Below are 18,676 nucleotides of genomic sequence, written 5' to 3'. Positions count from 1 at the left end.
GCGCTCCCACTTGTGCAAGTGGAGCGCAAGTGAACAGGGAGGAATACACGTGAGTCTGTTCACTTGCTGTTCAAGTGTCTTTTGTCACTTTTAGCTTGGCTTTAAGTTGGGGGCATTCTCCACTAGTCTACTCTAAAGCTAGCCAGAGGGTTCGTTGCTGATGTATGATACAAACAGGGGATGCCCAGTTTGGCTAGCATTTTTTGGTGGAATGGATTCATGTACTATGCTCCATTTATTTATTTAGTATATAACAACAATAACAATAACAGCATTCGATTTATATAACTTAATGCCCATTCAGAGCAATTTACAAAGTGTGTTATTATTATCCTCATGACAATTACCCTGTGAGGTGGGTGGGACTGAGAGAGCTCTGAGAAGCTGTGACTGACCCAAGTTGACCCAGCTGGCTTCAAGTGGAGGAGTGGGGAATCAAATCTGGTTCTCCGGATTAGAGTCCTGCTGCTCTTAACTGCTACACCTAATTGGCTCTCTATGCTGTTTGTTCAACCTCCTGCTTGAGATGGCTTACGATTTAAAAACAAAATGTTGAAACACAAGCCACTTGGGCATATGCAGTGTAAAAACAATCCATAAGACAGAAGCAGACTATTAAGAAGCTGGTAAGATAAACCCCTAATTCAAAACCTGAGTACAAAGGTGTGTTTCAGCCTGGCACCTAAAAGGAAGTAAAGTAGGCGCCAGTCGATCCTCAGGGAGGAGGGCTTTCCAAAAGTGAGTTGCCACCACAGAAAATGCCCTGTCTCTAGTTGTCGCACCAGCCTCATATGCTTACCTACTTAATCATTACTGCAACAAATCAAAGTGGGATTTACTATTTATGCATGCCTCGTAGCATTGTTGTGAGCAAAACAATTACTCATCCCAGCATCCAGTTCACATTCTCCCTCTCTCCCAATTTCCCTTATTTTGCCTTAATTTTAGGGCAGAATTGCACTTTATAGGAGATGCACGGCTGGCACCAAAGGCAGCAGCTTTGGGTCTCTTCCTCCTCCCTCTCTCTGTAATCCATAACACAAGAGAATGGCCGGTTTTTATTAAGTTCCAAATTTCCCTGGCACTACGGTACCCCACTTCCAGTTTGATAATGCCATGCTATACTTGCTATCCTACTACATGTTGCCAAGGAAGACTGCAAGGAGGAGACACTGGCTGCCATTTTCAATGAATAATCCATTATCTAAAAGCACGCACTCAACTCACAACTTCTAATGCGTCTTATATAGATCCATAATTACTAAAACAATCAATAATAAAAACTATTGATTAATATACCTAAAAAAGACAGCAGCTAATAGCTACAAACAAATAACAGTATCAAACCAATCATCCTCAATAAACAAGCAACGCTCCGTGTTAGCGCACAGGAATACAAAACAAAACTTAATTATCGAAGTCCCCATAACAGCAAGCAATAACTTGGAGTAAACTTTTGGAGTATCAAAATATCCCCAACTGAACTAGATGGTACAAAACTGTCTCTGTCTACCACATGTTCATATACAACTGAAAGCTTAAAAGAAAGCCATTCCAGAGGTATCATATGTTCACATAATCACAGGTGGAAAAGGGGGACAATTTCAAGGAGCTCGTTCTCAGCTCGCTGCAAGTGTCTTTGATGAAGACTACTTCAAGGAGCTCATTTTCCACTGGTCACAAATGTCTTTGATATAGATGAAAATATCACCCACCTCCATGAGAACCTCCTCTCAACAGAACAATTTTAGACACAGTTTCCCCCCCCTCATCTTTTGTTCTATACTTATAATAAAAGAGCCTTCTTATAAGATGTACTTTAGAGAGCTCTGAAAAGCCAAAATGAACTTTTGTCATGTACCAGTGAAAATTTAAACAGAAATTGCAGTTACCTAACTTTTCATTAAAGGGAGAAACTACAGGATGGTACATTGTCAACAATCAGTAGTGATGATGAACACTGCCATGATGGAACACAAATAAAATCTCATCTCCAGACAGCAGTTAAGTTCTCCTACTATTTACTTGAAGAAACTTTATCCTGACAAAAAAGAGTCAAACGTTAATTCCCACTGGGACACGGAGAACAAAGGACTTGGGGGAAGAAAAAGAAAATCAAGATTCTTTTCATTTTGTAAGGAGTGAAGAGACTGGCATGCTAAAAGGACATTAGCATCACAAAAGGACAGAGGGAAATATTAGTAAGTTTCCAACAAAAGAGGGTGGATTTTTTGTTTGAGCTCGAGTAATAGGCTGTAGCCCACCTAGGTATGATTGGGACGCTGCCTGATGAATGGAATGTGGTTCATCGCCGCCAAGACTGGGCCTGAAACACACGTTATTGATTGGTTGATCAACGGATTAGAGTTCTATCCCACTGCATCCCCTGGGCTCAGAGTGGCTTATAGTTGCGCTTCCAAAATGAATACACAGCCATACCCAAAGGTTACAGAATTTAAATGCAGATGCATGCAGTGCCTTTAAAAGTAGAAAACCATTTTTGTAAGCTTGATTGGGAATAGTAGAGGGTTTCGAATTGCCCAACTACTACCCACTCCTATACTTTTAAATGCACATCATGGCTGGAAAAGCCGCTGGAAATGGCAGATGAGGAAAGAGTCAGTTGCCCCATATCCCTCTGCTCCTGCTGCCACCTCTCTGCTCAGAGCTTGCCTCACAGAAGTGGCATTTGAACATTTAAAAGGTCTGTAAGGGGACTGCATTTACTGTAGTTTCAGAGATGAGACAACTCCCAAATAGAGTTGGGCATTAATCGAATTACGACCCCCAAAAACGCACGAACCAGGCTGGTTTGTGGTTTGCGAACCAGTGGTTCATGGAAGCTCCTTTCCACAAACTTCCATGAACTGGTCTACTGGTTCGTTTGGGTCGTAAAGGGGCAGTTTATATGGCCATTCCTCCCCCCCTTGCCGCCTGCCAGCTGATAGTTTAAAGGGCCCTGCGGGCCTGCAGTGTCCTCCCTCATCTCCCGCGAGGGGCGAGAAGGCCGTTTTTTCCACTCCTGCGTGGGCCCACAGGGCAGTGAAGGAGGCCAAAAATGGCCTTCCTGCCCCTCAAATGGCTGCCAAATGGGGTTTGGGCAGTTTAAGGGGACCTGCCACTTGCAAGGCAGGAAAGGGCCCTTTAAACTGTCAAATGCCCTTTTCCCTGCCTCTGCTAAGTGGCTGGAAAGGGCCATTTAAACCCCACAAACCGGTTCGTAACCTGGCCCCAGTTCATGGTTCCTGGTTCGTGAAAATCCACGAACCTCATGGTTCAGTGTTTGTGTGGTTCGTGCCCATCTCTACTCCCAAATGCACGCAACCCAGAAAAGGGATTGGCCTCTAAGGAACTAATCTGGAGGAGAGAAGGTAAGCAAGCCAAAGGCAACCCCAGCTAATAAGGAAACAGTAAAAAAATCAGACGAAAAGACAAGAGAACAGCAAGAAAACTCAAAAGAACACAGCAGTCATAAAATACAGAGGGGCAGAAAAAAATTAAAAGAAATCATGCTATACCCAGCAAACATCCAAATGCCACTTACCCCATAAAACCAGCAAGATATAATTCAAGTGGGGTTCTCTTAGGGTTGCCAACTCCAGGATGGGAAAGTTCTGGAGATTTGTTAGTGAAGCCTGGGAAAGGTGGGATTAGAGAGAGGAGGGACCTCACGGTGGTATAAAGCCATAGAGTTCACCTTCCAAAGCAGCCGTTTTCTCCAGGAGAACTGATCTATGTGATATGGCGATCAGGTGCAATTTGGGGAGCTCCCGTCAACTCACCTTAAAAGGTGTTCAGATCTTTGGAGCTGTTTTAAAGAATTCTTAGGAGAAGCACTTTCCAAGAAAGCTCAACAAACAACCACATGCTAGAGAGATCTCCTACAACTGGTCTTTCCCTTTCAAAGTTACTCTTGCAAATATATGGAGAAACCACTGACGGATAGACTAATAGACAAGAAAAATTATAACCAACCTGGAGTCTATTCCTGTTCAGAGTGAAAAACTAAAACTTCTATAGACACATCACCCACCACACTGCATACCAGACTCCCTAGATCAGGGGTGAGCAGGTTACTTAGGAGTAAGCAGTCACTCTCCATGTAATTTACTCTGCATCTCTCCTCCAGTGTCACTGTAGTCACCTTCTTTAAAGCTACTGCAGCAGCTTTTCTCTTCTTTCTCTTTCAAGCAAAGGAAAAGTATATGCACACCTTTGCTGTGGATGGAGAACTGATAGCACCAGCACTCTTTCCCATCTGCCTTTCCTCCTTCTCATGTGCATAAACACACATCCTAGTGATGGATAGAAAAGGAGAATGCTATTGCATCAAAGCTGTATATTTCCCTCATGCAGAGTAAGTTATAATGTGGGGGGAGGGGGGCACAAAGCTCCAAGGTACACATCTGATCAACAGGATATGTAATCTGAAAATTGTTCCTCAGGCCACATTTAACAGCCGACATGAACACACCTGAAGGTGTCCAGGGATGGGGCCACACCTGTAGCTGCCCTCACCAGCCCCTGTGCAATCCAGCAGGTCTGGAACAACCACTCCAGTGATGGGAGGCTTCCAAGCAGCCCAGCAGGCCTAGATTGGCACTAGGATAGAGAAGCAAGGAGGACACTTTGACACCACCTGGGGAAGAGAAACACCTGGGAAGGAGGAAGGGGTGGATTAATGGGCTAGGGAAACCGGGAGCTTTTGAAACCTCCTGGGAAGAGAAATGCCTGGGAAAGAGGGAGGATCAGATTAGAAACCCACTGGCTGGAGGCCCATCAGGTGGCAGGCTTCAGCTCAGGGCCTGAGGCCATTGGCAGGAGTTCAGGCAACTCTTTATTATGACAAAAGGAATGTGGAAGAAGCTGGGGAGGAAGAGGTCATGCTCTTGAGGACAAAGGACAAAAGCCAGACCCCCGGGGGGGGGCAGGGTGTGAGATTATCCCCTCCTTTTTTAACTTTATTTAACTGTGGTTGCAATATAAAGAGAACAAATTTGGACATAAACAGTAGCCCAACAGTAGCCCAACAAGAAAGAGTAATCAGGTAGAAGCAATTACATGAAAATGGTAACAGTCAAAAATTCCATAAGCAAAGGTATAAATTGTGTATGGCTTGGTTGCTATGTAGCGTAAGAGAATTTTTATAAATAAAACAAGGCATCATAGTATTCCTGAGATGAGACATGCTTGTTAGCTAAATCTTTTTTTGTAAGGTATTAAATCACTGGGAGCCATTTCTCCATGAAGACTGATTTATGGTTAAGGTGTTCCATCTGTGCCGCCTGATCAGCTGTCCTCTCCATTATGAAGTAGTCTCATGTCCAGTTGAGCCAATGGGAGATCTGGGGAGCTGCTTTATCCTTCCCACAGGATGCTATGACTGTTTTAGATTATCCCCTCCTTTTATTGAGGTGTTGTTCTCAGACTGGCTGGGGAAAGGGCAGGTGCGGGAGGTTGCTCTGAGAGTCTGGCAAAAGGAATGTGTTGCGGACAGGGCTTTTTTTCCGGGGAAAGAGGTGGTGGAACTCAGTGGGTTGCCCTCGGAGAAAATGGTCACATGGCTGGTGGCCCCGCCCCCTGATCTCCAGACAGAGGGGAGTTGAGATTGCGGCGCGGAGGGCAATCTCAACTCCCCTCTGTCTGGAGATCAGGGGGCGGGGCCACCAGCCATGTGACCATTTTCAAGAGGTTCCGGAACTCCGTTCCACTGCGTTCCAGCTGAAAAAAAGCCCTGGTTATGGAAATGGCATCAAAGTACTTTCTCATTGCCACGACTGTAACTGCAACACAACATCCAGCAAAGGTGCTCCAAACCATATAGCTATTTTTGTAGCCTTGTTTGCATGACTGAGAAGAGCAAGTATCAGAGGCCAACTCCTACATGTCTGGAGGCATGCTGCACATACAATCCACTCCAGTTTGGATGCCATTATCATGATAACCCATGAGACAAAAATTACGGGCAAATCCACACTCATTCATCTTCCACTTATCTTGCGCTGTCGTGGCAATCGCCTTCATTCCGCTACCAGGCTGTGCATCCTCACATCCACCCTTCTGGTGCGTCTTCATGGCGCAATCAGTTCTCCACACGCCACCGAGTAAAGTGTTACCGTGGGCGGTTCCATCCTCTGCTGTCAGAATTGATGGCGCACGTCACTTCCCTTTTTTTAAAAAAAAGGTTCAATTATCTGGTATACCGATATCTTGACTTTTGAGAAGTGGCAATGTACCCTCCCCCTTATCTTTGATTGGCTCATTTTTTCTCGTCACAGAACACTTTATTACAATACAGGATTGCTCAGCTTAGCACCTCGCACTCTTGAAAACTGGGGAACTCAATAGGGAAACGGTCCCTGTGTGACATGCGCATGCTCTGGTGACCGTTTCTTTTCTTGTGCAAACTGCTGCTCACTACAGTTGGTTTACCGGTATACCGACCATTATGCACTGTTAAAAAAAAAGGGAAGAAAATGGATTTCCGCGAATATCATGTGGTTTGGAGGGAAGGCGCAATAGTGGTGCGGTGATGGCGGGGAACACGCGGAATGGGAAAGTGCGTGAGTATCTGCATGAATAGCGCGCCAATTGTGAAAAAGCCGCAGAATCAAATAGGTAGTGTGGATTCGGCCGACGTCTCTGGGCAGTTGGTTGATAGAGCAGCAGAGCTGTTTCTGGAGGGGATGGGGGAACCAAAGCTCCTACGGCTGCTCATCCAGTAACATCAGCCACATCAATCACTCTCTGGAAATGTTGTTCTTCCTGGGAGAGGAGGGCTTTGGACATCTGTACGTCAGTGCAAGTTGTAATGTCCTTTCCCTTACACCTGTCCACCCATTTTGTTTTTCTAGAGCACTAATAGTACTTCCAAGAATGGTCAAAATATTTCCCGATCCAACCAAAGCACCATTTAACTTAACTATCCTTTGTTCTTCAATCAGCTACCATTTGGGTATTGTGTATGTGTGTGTGTTTTAAATGTGTCTTCATTGTGGAAATAGACATCCTGGCTAATCAGGGATGACCCTCAAGAGCCTGGCAGCATCACAGTACTATGGATTTTAGCGTTTAATCTGCTTGTTGTGTTCATTTTTATTGACATTTTAAAGATATTGTTTCAAATTACTTTGCTGTATTTCACACGGGATACACAAACAGCAGCAAATTACTACTAATAAATATATTTCAGTCAACAAAAGTAACATCTGCAAACCATGGCCTGGTGAATTCGTCTGGAGTTTTTTTTTTTTTAAACGTTGTGAATGTTTCTTCAGCTCATTTTATGCGGAAAAAGTAAATATTTTATATGGAAGCTAAAGTAACAGTATGGCAGCTACAGATGCTGTTGTCCTAGAAGCCTTTTTGCCCAAAGGCTGCCAACTTGCTTCAGCCGGACACTAGCTTTTAAAGAACCAAGTTAGATATTTTTGCAACTACTGTAAAACAAAGCAATTGCAAGAACAGAGAAGCAGAGGCGTCAGAGATGGAGCCAAAAGTTCCTAGATGAAATGACATGAGACTATGGATTTTTAATCTCAAAAACTAGCTAGATTGTTAACTTAACCCTTTGAACAAGTAGATGAAACAGGAAAAAGTGGATTAAGACATTTTGTTTTGCCATATCCTTTAGAGTCTTGGTTCTGGAGATTTGTTTAGTTCCTTATTTAGTTGGCAGCAAATGATGTGAGCCTTGTTTACTGTTGAGATTGGAAGCACAAGTGATGTAATAATCCCTTTCCTTCTCCAAGAAATAAACATAACTATCTGTCTTACAGAAATTAAACTGAAGAACTGTTCAAGCAACTGTTGAGCAAACACATTACCTGAATATCTCTCGATATGTCTCTTAATGAGATCCCTAATTAGGCAAGACTTTAAAGTATAAAAAGTCATGCAGTTTAGTATTTGAATTAACACTAAGTCTGCATCAGAGGAGTTAGTCACAATAATTACCAACCAGGCGGAAACAAAAAGGAAATGTTCTACAACCCTTTAGCATGGAAAATGTTTTGAGGGAGAAGGGAAGTAAAATTAAGGCAATTTTTTTCAAAATAACAACAACTTGGAACACACACACACAAATGTGATATACTGCAGCAAATCTCCACGTTGCAGTGGTGGAATTAGTTTTAAAGGAGAGAAGCGAGAGGGGGTAACTGAGATTGTCCACCTATGTTTACAGGGATTATTCCCTTAGAGAACTCTCAAATAAGCCAAGCAGATCTTCAACCAAAAATGTTTTTTTTAATTAAAAGAGAATATAAAAGGGGAAACGTAGAAAACTGCACACAGCCAACATACAAGGCTAACTAAGAGAAAATCAGGGAGGTAAGGGGGAGAACGTAGTTTTGGGGAGGACAATAGTTATCATCTTGGAGATAAGGGTCTGCAGAAGCAGCAAACGACCAGCATTTCAAGAAGAGAAGAGGCCCAAACAGATTTGGGGCGTGTGTTTGGATCCAAAGATACACATACTGGTGGCTAGAGGGCTCAGATATAGAGCAAAATGCTCTCTGGGGCAAGCTGACGTCTGGCAGGCAGGCAAGCCAGCCTGCCTGCCATCACTGTGAAGGCATATCTACTGGGGCGGGGGGGGGGGGCAGGGCGGGAATGGGCTTTCTTCCTATAGTGTAGCTTTCTTCCCTCACCGTATCTTGGCTACGCTTTGCTGAGAGGGGTTATCAGCACAGCTGGGAAAGTCTGGGAACCGGCCTTGGGAAATTCAGCTTTGCATCTTTTTCAGGACTTTCGCTGACTTCAACTGACCTGTTTGAACTGGGGGGAGGGGACTGGAGATACAACTTCTTGGGAAGGACTTTGCTGCAGCATTGCAGGCAATTACTATGTATCAGTGCACTTCTAGGGAGTTTTATCTAAATAAAGACCTTTAACAAATGCAACCATGTTGGACAAGTCTGAGAGAATCCCCTAGCCAGGCCTGACAACGTCTTTGCTCCAAAAACAATGACTTGATGGCTGTCTCTGAAGGTGGACAATGCAGTTGGGAGAGGATTAATGGGTCTACTTGAGGTGAACTATAGGTGTGAATGGTGCTTCGATGACCCTTTGAGTACCAGATAGGAAAAGTTACTAGGTTTGCTGAATAGCTTGGGTGTTTGATTAGGGTAAATGAGTGAGGGGAAATGAGGCCGGGCATTGATGAGGTGAACCAAGAGTTTCCTGGGAGTTTTTGAGGCCCTCTCACCTTGTGTCATGTATGCCTGTATACCCATTCATCCATGCAAATTTTAATTCTGACTCTGAAGCTTAGTCTGGTTATTGTAAATGTGATTTTAATGTGACTTAATTTCCTTTTGCTAGTGCTCTAACTGTTTCTCAGGCTTTCACAGGTGGTTATCTGATGGACTCCAATGTTTATGACCGTGCATTTCCTCTCAGACTAGGATGTGTCTTTCATCCTAGCAATGAATTGTGATAGCACAAATATGTAAAATGTTCTCACAAAGAAAGAGCGGCAAGAGATTATTTAGAATTGGGAGGGGGAGGAAAAATGGGGTAGAAAAGAAATGTATTTTCCCATGTTGTCATGTCAAGCTTCTGCTCGAGCTGCTTAGATGCTTGCCTTACTCCTAAGTAGACTTATGGACCTGTATATGGAAAAGATCTGATTTCTGAATAAAAGTCATTTAACCAAGGACCTGTGTCTTGCTATAATGATTCAGAGATCTGTCTGCCATATCCTGTCATCCAGAGGTCGACACCTGGCTGGCACCCATTTTGTTTTATTCCAGGCCAGGCAGTGCCTTGCACTTATGCTATATGAGGGAGGGGGTTTATGATTTTATATCTATAAATTGCCCCTCAGCGGGAGGACGGGTTCGACTGCTAACAGCAGTGGGTGTCAGGAATTCCTATTCAGTATTATTACAGGCTGTGATTTTGCCTCTGTTCAAACATAACATGAAAATATTATTTATTTCTAACTATAATTAGCCTGAAATCAGAATCAGCTGTCAGATGATTGTGTACTTCCTAGTTAACATTGACAAATCCGGGTTTCATCAGGCACCTTTGCAGCCCATGAGCAAATGAGAATAACTGTTGGGATGTATTTTTTTTTAACATTGCACAAAACTATAATTAAGACGTTCAGTGGTTAATGAACAAACTTCAAACCATGGTTTTATATCCTTGTTTGAAAGACAAGAATAACCATCGTCATCGAAGTGGCCCGCATTCAGACCATCACAGTAACAACAACAGTTAGCTCAACTGAATTCAGATTTTGCATTACATCTGAACTGAATCAAAATATACAAATTCTGATTTATGGGTAATTATGTCACTTGGTGCCTAGAGCTAAATCAATTAGATCTCTTACCTCTGTTATACACAAGCTATGGGGCCAAACTGCATGTGACACAGGAGTTCAATGCGTGGCAGGTCAATTAACAACAACATTCGATTTATATATCGTCCTTCAGGATGACATAACACGCACTCAGAGCGGATTACAAAGTATGTTATTATTATCCCCACAACAATAATCACCCTGTGAGGTGGGTGGAGCTGAGAAGATCAGTATTGTCTACTCATACTGGCAGTGGCTTTCCAGGGTCTCAGGTGGAGGTCCTTCACATCACCAGCTATTTAACTAGAAATTCTGGGGACTGAACCTGGGCACTTCTGTACGTGAAGCACATGCTGTACCCATGAACCACGGCCATTCCACCTCTTCAACAGGATTTACAGACTAAAGAGAAACCCTTCCCACTGCAGGTGGTCAGGTGTCTGCATAAATCTGGTTTAGACATATTTTTGCAAAGGTGATTCAGCGCACCCATGTTTCCATGTTGCTACGTTACTCCAACCTCCTTCTCTCAGCCAAACGCTACCTGTGAAGAAGGGGCATGCAGTCTGTGACTGAGCATGCACTTTACATATAAGCAGCTTTTGGTTCAGCCTCCAGCATCTCTGTTTGAAAGGATCCCAGAAGGCAGAACAGCAAAAGGCCTCTGCCTGAGTAGACACATCAGTTAGTGCAGACAGTTTTGTGCCCCATAAAGCTTGTAGTTGAATCTTGGGATCAAACTGGTTGTCCACTGCAAAGTGAGGTACTGCCTGTTCCAGTGGCTGCCTATTAGCACTCCCTTGATGCTCTGAGAGTTCTGGGGATCTGAGGCATTTACTTTGAAAGAATTACAGTGGCTATAGAGGAAACACAAATGTAACTTGTAATTTCTCGTGGTGTGATGGGGGTAAGTGTGTGTTATGTGCTGTCAAGTCGCCTCCAAACTATGGCGACTCTATGAATGAAAGACGTCCAAAATGTCCTATCATGAACAGACTTGCTCAGATCCTGCAAACTGGAGGACATCACTTCTTTTATTGAGTCCAGCCATCTCATTTTTGGTCTTCCTCTTTTCCTACTGCTTTCTACTTTTCCTAGCATTATTGTCTTTTCCAGTGAATCTTATCTGTTCGTGATATGACCAAAGTACGATAGCCTCAATTCTGTCATTTTAGCTTCTAGGGAGAATTCAGGCTTGATTGGATCTATCAACCATTTAGTCATCTTTTTGGTGGTCGACAGTATCTGCAGAACTCTCCTCCAGCACGGCTTTTCAAATGAATCCGTTTTCTTCCTGTCAGCTTTCTTTACTGTCCCACTTTCACATCCATACATCGTAATGGGGAATACCATTGTTTGGATTATCCTGATCTTGGTTCCCAGAGAGACGTCTTTATCTTTAAGGATTTTCTCTAGCTCACTCACAGCTGCTCTTCCAAGTCTCAGTCTCCTTCTGATTTCCTCACTGCAGTCTCCCTGTTGGTTGATGATCGAACTCTCGATCCGATCCAAGCCACACAGTCGCGTCCGACCCTCGGCTACTCCGTAGATCGTCCCCCTCCAGGCCTTTCTCTCCTCTAGCGCGTCGAGAGAGATCCGCAGAGTCTCGCAGTGAAGTTTTTACCGGGTAGTTCACCATCGCTTTCCCCAGCCCAACACACTTAGCCGTACGACAGCCACGAATGGTAAGTCATACGTTGCCACCCCCTTGGCACTTTGAGCCGGTGCAGGATAAGGGGGGATGATTGAACTAAGGAATAGAAAATGTTGGACAATTTTAATTTCCTCACTGTCAACTTTAAAATTGTGTCACTCCTCAGTAGTCATTACTTTTGTCTTCTTGATGTTCAGATGTAATCTTGCTTTGGCGCTTTCTCCTTGAACCTTCATCAGTAGTTGTTTCAAATCTTCACTATTTTCTGCCAGTAACATGGTGTCATTTGCATATCTCAAATTGTTAATTTTCCTTCCACCAATTTTTACTCCAGCTTCTTCTAAATCTAATCCAGCTTTCCTTATGATATGCTCTGCACAGAGGTTGAACAAGTAGGGAGATAATATGCATCCTTGTCTGACACCTTTGCCAATTGGAAACCATTCTGTTTCCCCATATTCTGTCCTGACAGTACCCTCTTGTCCAGAATACAGGTTGCACATCAAGACAATCAGATGCTGTGTCACCCCCATTTCATTTAAGACTCTCTCCTTAGCTTTTCTTAATCGACACAATCAAAAGCTTTGCTGTAATCTATAAAACACATGCTGATTTTCTTCTGAAATTCCATGGTGCATTCCATTAGCCATTATAAATTTGCAATGTGATCTCTAGTGCCTCTCCCTTTTCTGAATTCAGCTTGAACATCTGGTATTTCTTGTTCCATAAATGGCAAGAATCTTTGCTGTAAAATCTTGAGCATCATTTTACTTGCGTAGGAAATTAATGCAATAGTCCGATAGTTGCTACATTCTTTGGCATCCTCTTTTTTTGGAATTGGAATGTAGACTGAGTGTTTCCAGTCTGTAGGCTATTGCTTTGTTTTCCATATTTGTTGACAGATCTTAAGATTTTGATGGACTCCCTTTCTGTAGCTTGAAATAGCTCTATTGGTATCCCCTCTACTCCAAGTGCTTTGTTTCTCCCAACTGCTTTGAGTGCAGCTTTTACTTCACTTTCTAAGATTTCTCGTTCTTCATCAAAGGACTCTTCTTTAAAAATATCTGTCATCCTTCCATCTCTTCTGTATAGTTCTTCAGTGTATTGTTTCTATTTTTCCTTTATTTTGTCCTGATCAGATACTGTATTTTCATGTTGATCTTTCAGCATCCCAAGCCGTGGCTTGAATTTCCCTTTGGTTTCCCGGATCTTGTGGAATAGATCTCTTGTCCTTCCTTTTTTGTTGTTGTCTTCTATTTCTTTGCACTGGTTATTATAATAGATTTCTTTGTCTCTGCATGCATTTAAAATTCTGACGCTATTTCTGTCACCTTTTGCTTTTGCTTCCTGTCTTTAGCAATTTTAAGAGTTTCTTCTGTCATCCATTTAGGCTTCTCTTTTCTTTGGGCTGCAGGAATAGTCTTTGCACATTCTTCCTTGATAATATCTCTGGTTTTAGCCCACAGTTCTTCTGGTTCATAATCAATAAACTTAGTATTGCAAATCTATTCCTTACCTGGACTTTGAATTCTTCAGTAATATCCTTTAGATTGTATTTTGGAACTATGATTCTTTTAGTGTTTCTCTTCACCTTTATTCTAATTTTTTATATTGGCAACTCATGATCTGTACCACTCTCAGCTCCTGGTCTTGTTTTAGCAGACAGAATAGAATTTGTCAATCTTCTGCTTCCAATTATGTAATCTGTATTGTTACCCAGTGATTTTCACATGTATAATCATCTTTTCGGTTGCCTGAAGCATGTGTTAGCAATGAACAGGTTGTTGGCATCACAAAATTCTATGAGTCGCTCTCCTGTTTCATTTTGTGATCTTAGTCCAAATTTTCCCACAATGTTTGATTCTGCTTTGTCTCCTACTTTTACATTCCAGTCACCTATGATTATCAACATATCTTGTTTAGATGTGTAATCAATTTCATCTTGGACACTTGCGTAAGTTCTTGATTTCTTTCTCCTCAGCATCTGTAGTTTGGGCATAAATTTGATTGATGGTTATGTTAACAAGCCTTCCCTGAAATCTGATTGATATTACTCTATCACACTTTGCGTTGTAGCCCTTGACTGCTTGTGCTATGTCTCGCCTCAGTAAGAGGGCAACACCATTTCTTTTGCGTTTGTCATTTCCACAGTAAAACACTTGTGGTTTTCTGACTGAAAATGTCCTGAGTCAGTCCACATTAGTTCATTCACACTCAGGACTGCAATGTTTAAATGTTCCATTTCTTGTTTTACTATTTCTAGCTTACCTGGCTTCATACTTCTCACATTCCATGTTCCTGTTGTATGTGTCACACAATCCTTTTGCATCTATTCATGTCCGCAACTGTATGTCCTTTCAGCTTTAATCTGGTCCCATCATTAGGAATAGTGCTATTCATACTTGTCCTTGGTTCTTCCCCGGTAACCAGTTGAGTGCCATCTGACCTGGGGGTCTTGTCTTCCAGAGCTGTATCTTTTTTCATTCTGGATTTTCTCATCATAGGATTTTCAAGGTAAGAGATTAGCAGAAGTGGTTTACCATTGCCTTCTTCTGCTTCGCAGTACTAACCAGGGTTAGTTGAAGTGACACTGCCGTTGTCAGTGAAAGATCCTCTGCCGGTGTCACCTTCTTTTGGATGGATGTAAGTACACACCATGATTCCTCAATGTACATGAATGGGTTACACAGTTCGTATCACCTTCCCTAAGTTGCAGCATCTTAGCCATAAGCTTGGCCTTAAAAACGGGAGCAGGTGCTATACACCCATTCACCTCCATGTAAATCGCTAATATTGTAATTTTTACAAGGTTTTCCCATACTTTCCAACTGTCCCTGTTCACAAGAAACAATCTTGATTTACAAGGAACAATTTTCCAGTAGCTGGTCTTGCTAAATCACTCTCAATTTGGGCATGTTGTTTGTGGGACTTGGTAGTAGAACTACCATTTTTTAAAGAGTTCAATTCCCTGACCATAAAGTTAAATCTCTGAGCAGAAATGGGGGAGATGCATGGAACTCTAAGGCACATTTATGTAAATGCATGCACATGAACACTAAGGCATTATAGTGCAGAGCCAGTTTTCTGCAGGCTTCATCTGGGGCTAACTTTTCTTCTACTACTTCTACCAGCTCAATATGATGTATGTAGGTGTGTATAACTGTAAGTAAGCCCTCAAGAACTAGTTCCCCCCCCCCCCCCGTATGGCCTGTATAGGAGGGTTCTCACTTCAGTCATATGCCTGGTGTTGGTTGTAGCCTCTCCATGTGTATTAGACTTCCCTCTGTCTAAGTGTTCTTTTCCAGCTGGAAGCAATAAAGACTCTGTTTAGGATTTCACAGTAACGGGATCAGAGTTGGGCCAGCATTTGCCCCAACTCCAGAGTGCCCAGGGGAGCTCCATCACCACACTGTTAAATACAGCACGACTGCCCTGGGTTCAAAGCCATCTGGAAAGCCGCCATAAATTCTGGTGTTACCCAAAAAATTATAACAACTGGCCCACACAACCCTAACAACTCTAACCTTAACAATCCTGGGATAAGGGACAGATTAGAGGACACAAAGATATAGGTTAAAGGAACACTTTAGACTTAATCCCACCATCTTGCCATTTAAAAAAAAAATCAGTCATACATTTCCTGGCTTTGTATGTGCATTTAGCTTTGGTTTTGATTGTTTTGATGATGTGTTTTTATATGATTTTAGTGGTTTTTAAGGTGTGTCTTTATTATATGTGTTTTTTATCTGTTAGCCCCAGTGGCCCTGATGAGGGCAGAAGGGCGGGGTGTTAATCTTATAATAGCATAGCATAGCATTGCATTGCACATCATTTCCCCCAAACATAATCAGGACATCTAATTTACATCTGAATACGGGCAGAGGACATTCTCTCATTATTCGATTATAAATATGTGAGACAAGAAAGATATTGTTAATGGGAGAGCACCCTCCCCCATTTAATATCCAATATCATTTCTGTGTGTTAAATGCAGACTGAACAGTGGATTTTTTCTAGAAGGAGTTTCATATTGCAACTTGGCTCATAGGAAACAAAAAAGCCATCTGCTAAAGTACTTGTAAGTTTTGTAAAAAAACACACACAAAGCACTACTCACTTTTAAAATATCGACCATTTAAGTGTCTTCGGGCTTTTTTAGTATCTTCGACAAATTCTGGAAATGTCACCGGAGGGATGGGCCGGCTGCCACTTCACTGCCTCAAGCTGTAAAATGACAAACGTGATTTGTTTTTTCCTTGTTCCTAGGGTGTTATCGTAGAGATATGTGGACCCCCTTCCCGGAGAAACCTCCCAAGGAACTGCTTTTCCCTATTAATCACCCACAGATATCCTGGCTTGCCTCCTATCTTCTCTCACGGAATTTCTTCCAGATCCTCGAGGTAGAATTTAAAATTACCTGAGCTTGATTCTTCCTTTAAAACTGTCTTGGTAAATTCCCTCAAATCCTCCCCCCCCCCAATAAAGCCATTCTGACTCTTCTACCAGAATGTGTATGATCAGTTTTGTGGTGGTAGGGATACGGGCAGGGCTTTTTTTCAGCTCGAACATGGTGGAATGGAGTTCTGAAACCTCTTGAAAATGGTCACATGGCTGGTGGCCCCGCCTCCTGATCTCCAGACAGAGAGGAGTTTAGATTGTCCTCCGCACTGCAGCGCGGAGGGCAATCTAAACTCCCCTCTGTCTGGAGATCAGGGGGCGGGGCCACCAACCATGTGACCATTTTCTCCAAAGGCAACCCACTGAGTTCCACCACCTCTTTTCCCAGAAAAAAAGCCCTGGATACAGGCATCCATGTCTATTCTCTTTCAGAAATGCAAGTGTGTGAGCACAAGAGAAAGAGTGTGTGAGCATGTACATTGTTTCCCCAATTCAGATTGATGGTTCTGTCCAGCCAGCATTGCTCCCTGTTTGAATGACTGCTAGCCGGTGTCTGACTGGATGGTGCCTGCGATATCAATTATTACATACACAACTATTGTTAGTTTTTCAGCATTTTAAAGGGGATTTTTTAAAAAAAGTCAACCCAGGAAATGGGTAAAAAAGAAATTTGAGGCAAACATTCCTAAAGGAAGTGGCAGCCATAAATACCACAGCATCACAGATAGAACTGCCTCACCCCTTTCCATAGGGAGAAACACAAGGAGATGCCAAAAGTCTTGCATTTGAAGAGCAAATGCATCTCTGAGTCCACCAAAATACAGAATTACAGGAACCAGCTTGGATGTTTTTCCTCCTGCATGATTGTTACACAGACTCATGGTGGAATTGATTTGGTCTATAAATGCTCCCCCCGGCCCATACTAGTTCTTCTTCCCTCTCTTCTGCAAGGACTGTGACAGCAATACATAATCCAATAAACATCTGCATACATATACCAGCTGATGCTTCTGATTCGGATCTCACGGGACAACAGACACAGAAGTTAGTAAACTGTTGGGGGAGCAGGAGGAACTGCACAGGAATATTGATTTTTGGGGTGTGGGTGTGTAAATGGGAAGTTCATTGAGAACCAGACGGAGTCTATTTATCTATCTATGTATTTACAAGCTAGGGATCTAATTCCCATAAGACAACAGAGAATCACTCCCTCTCTCATTAACTGGTCACAACTTCCGGATTCCCGAGGGAATTATTATGGATGTGTTCACCATTTAATAATGTACAATTCCTTAGCCTTGTGCCACATTTTGGAGTGACTGGGGCTTTAGGGAATTGTGACTGACAGCCTGGCTACTTTAAAGCATTCTGTACTTTTTATCCTTTTTCAAGCACGTGAGTTACAGCTACAATTTATTCATGCCTTTTTAAAAATGCTGAGATATGTAACAGGGTGGGGTTTTTTTGCATTTAGCAACACATTGCATTTTTTAAAATGAGGCTTTAGAAGAGCTCTGAGAAAGGGAACAGTCCCTGCTCTGACAGTCAGGTCTTTGCCACAGGACGGCCATGCCTTTCACAATCCTCCCCCACCCCGCTCATAAGCATGCTGTTTTGTTCTGATGCAGAAAACAAATGGGGGGGGGGGACTTCTCCTGGATGGGCTGGCCCAGTTCACTCAGGGACACAGATGATGAACAAACTTCTCGTGCCTCTGGCCACCCACATCCAAGCTTAATATCTGCAGGGCTTTTTTTCAGGGGAACGCAGGGGAACGGAGTTCTGGAACCTCTTGAAAATGGTCACATGGCTGGAGGCCCCGCCCCCTGATCTCCAGACAGAGGGGAGTTGAGATAGCCCTCTGTGCTGCTCAGCAGCTGGAGGGCCATCTAAACTCCCCTCTGTCTGGAGATCGGGGCGGGGCCACCAGCCATGTGACTATTTCTCTGAGGGCAGCCCACTGAGTTCCACCACGTCTTTTCCCAGAAAAAAAGCCCTGAATATCTGGAAACAGAAGAGGAACAAAAATTGAGCCCAGATCTCAGCATGCTCTGGGTTGCCAAGTCACAACCATGAGTTTTGCAGGACAAAAAGACCACAGCTGTTTTTTTAAACAAGTGGGGTGGATCAGTGTTGGAAGGAATGCACTGTGCAATGACAACGCCAGCACGGACATCAGAGTCACAGGGGAGGGCAGTAGAGTCAGTAAACGGCTAGATAGGCTGCTTCCTGACATTGCCCGCTCCTGCAACTGTTCCTTTCATACCCAGAATGCTATTCTTAGGTTTTCCTTCCTTCCAGTCACTTCT

Source organism: Eublepharis macularius, chromosome 13, assembly GCF_028583425.1.
Source record: "Eublepharis macularius isolate TG4126 chromosome 13, MPM_Emac_v1.0, whole genome shotgun sequence".
NCBI lineage: Eukaryota > Metazoa > Chordata > Lepidosauria > Squamata > Eublepharidae > Eublepharis > Eublepharis macularius.
Note: the sequence above shows the minus strand (reverse complement) of the source record.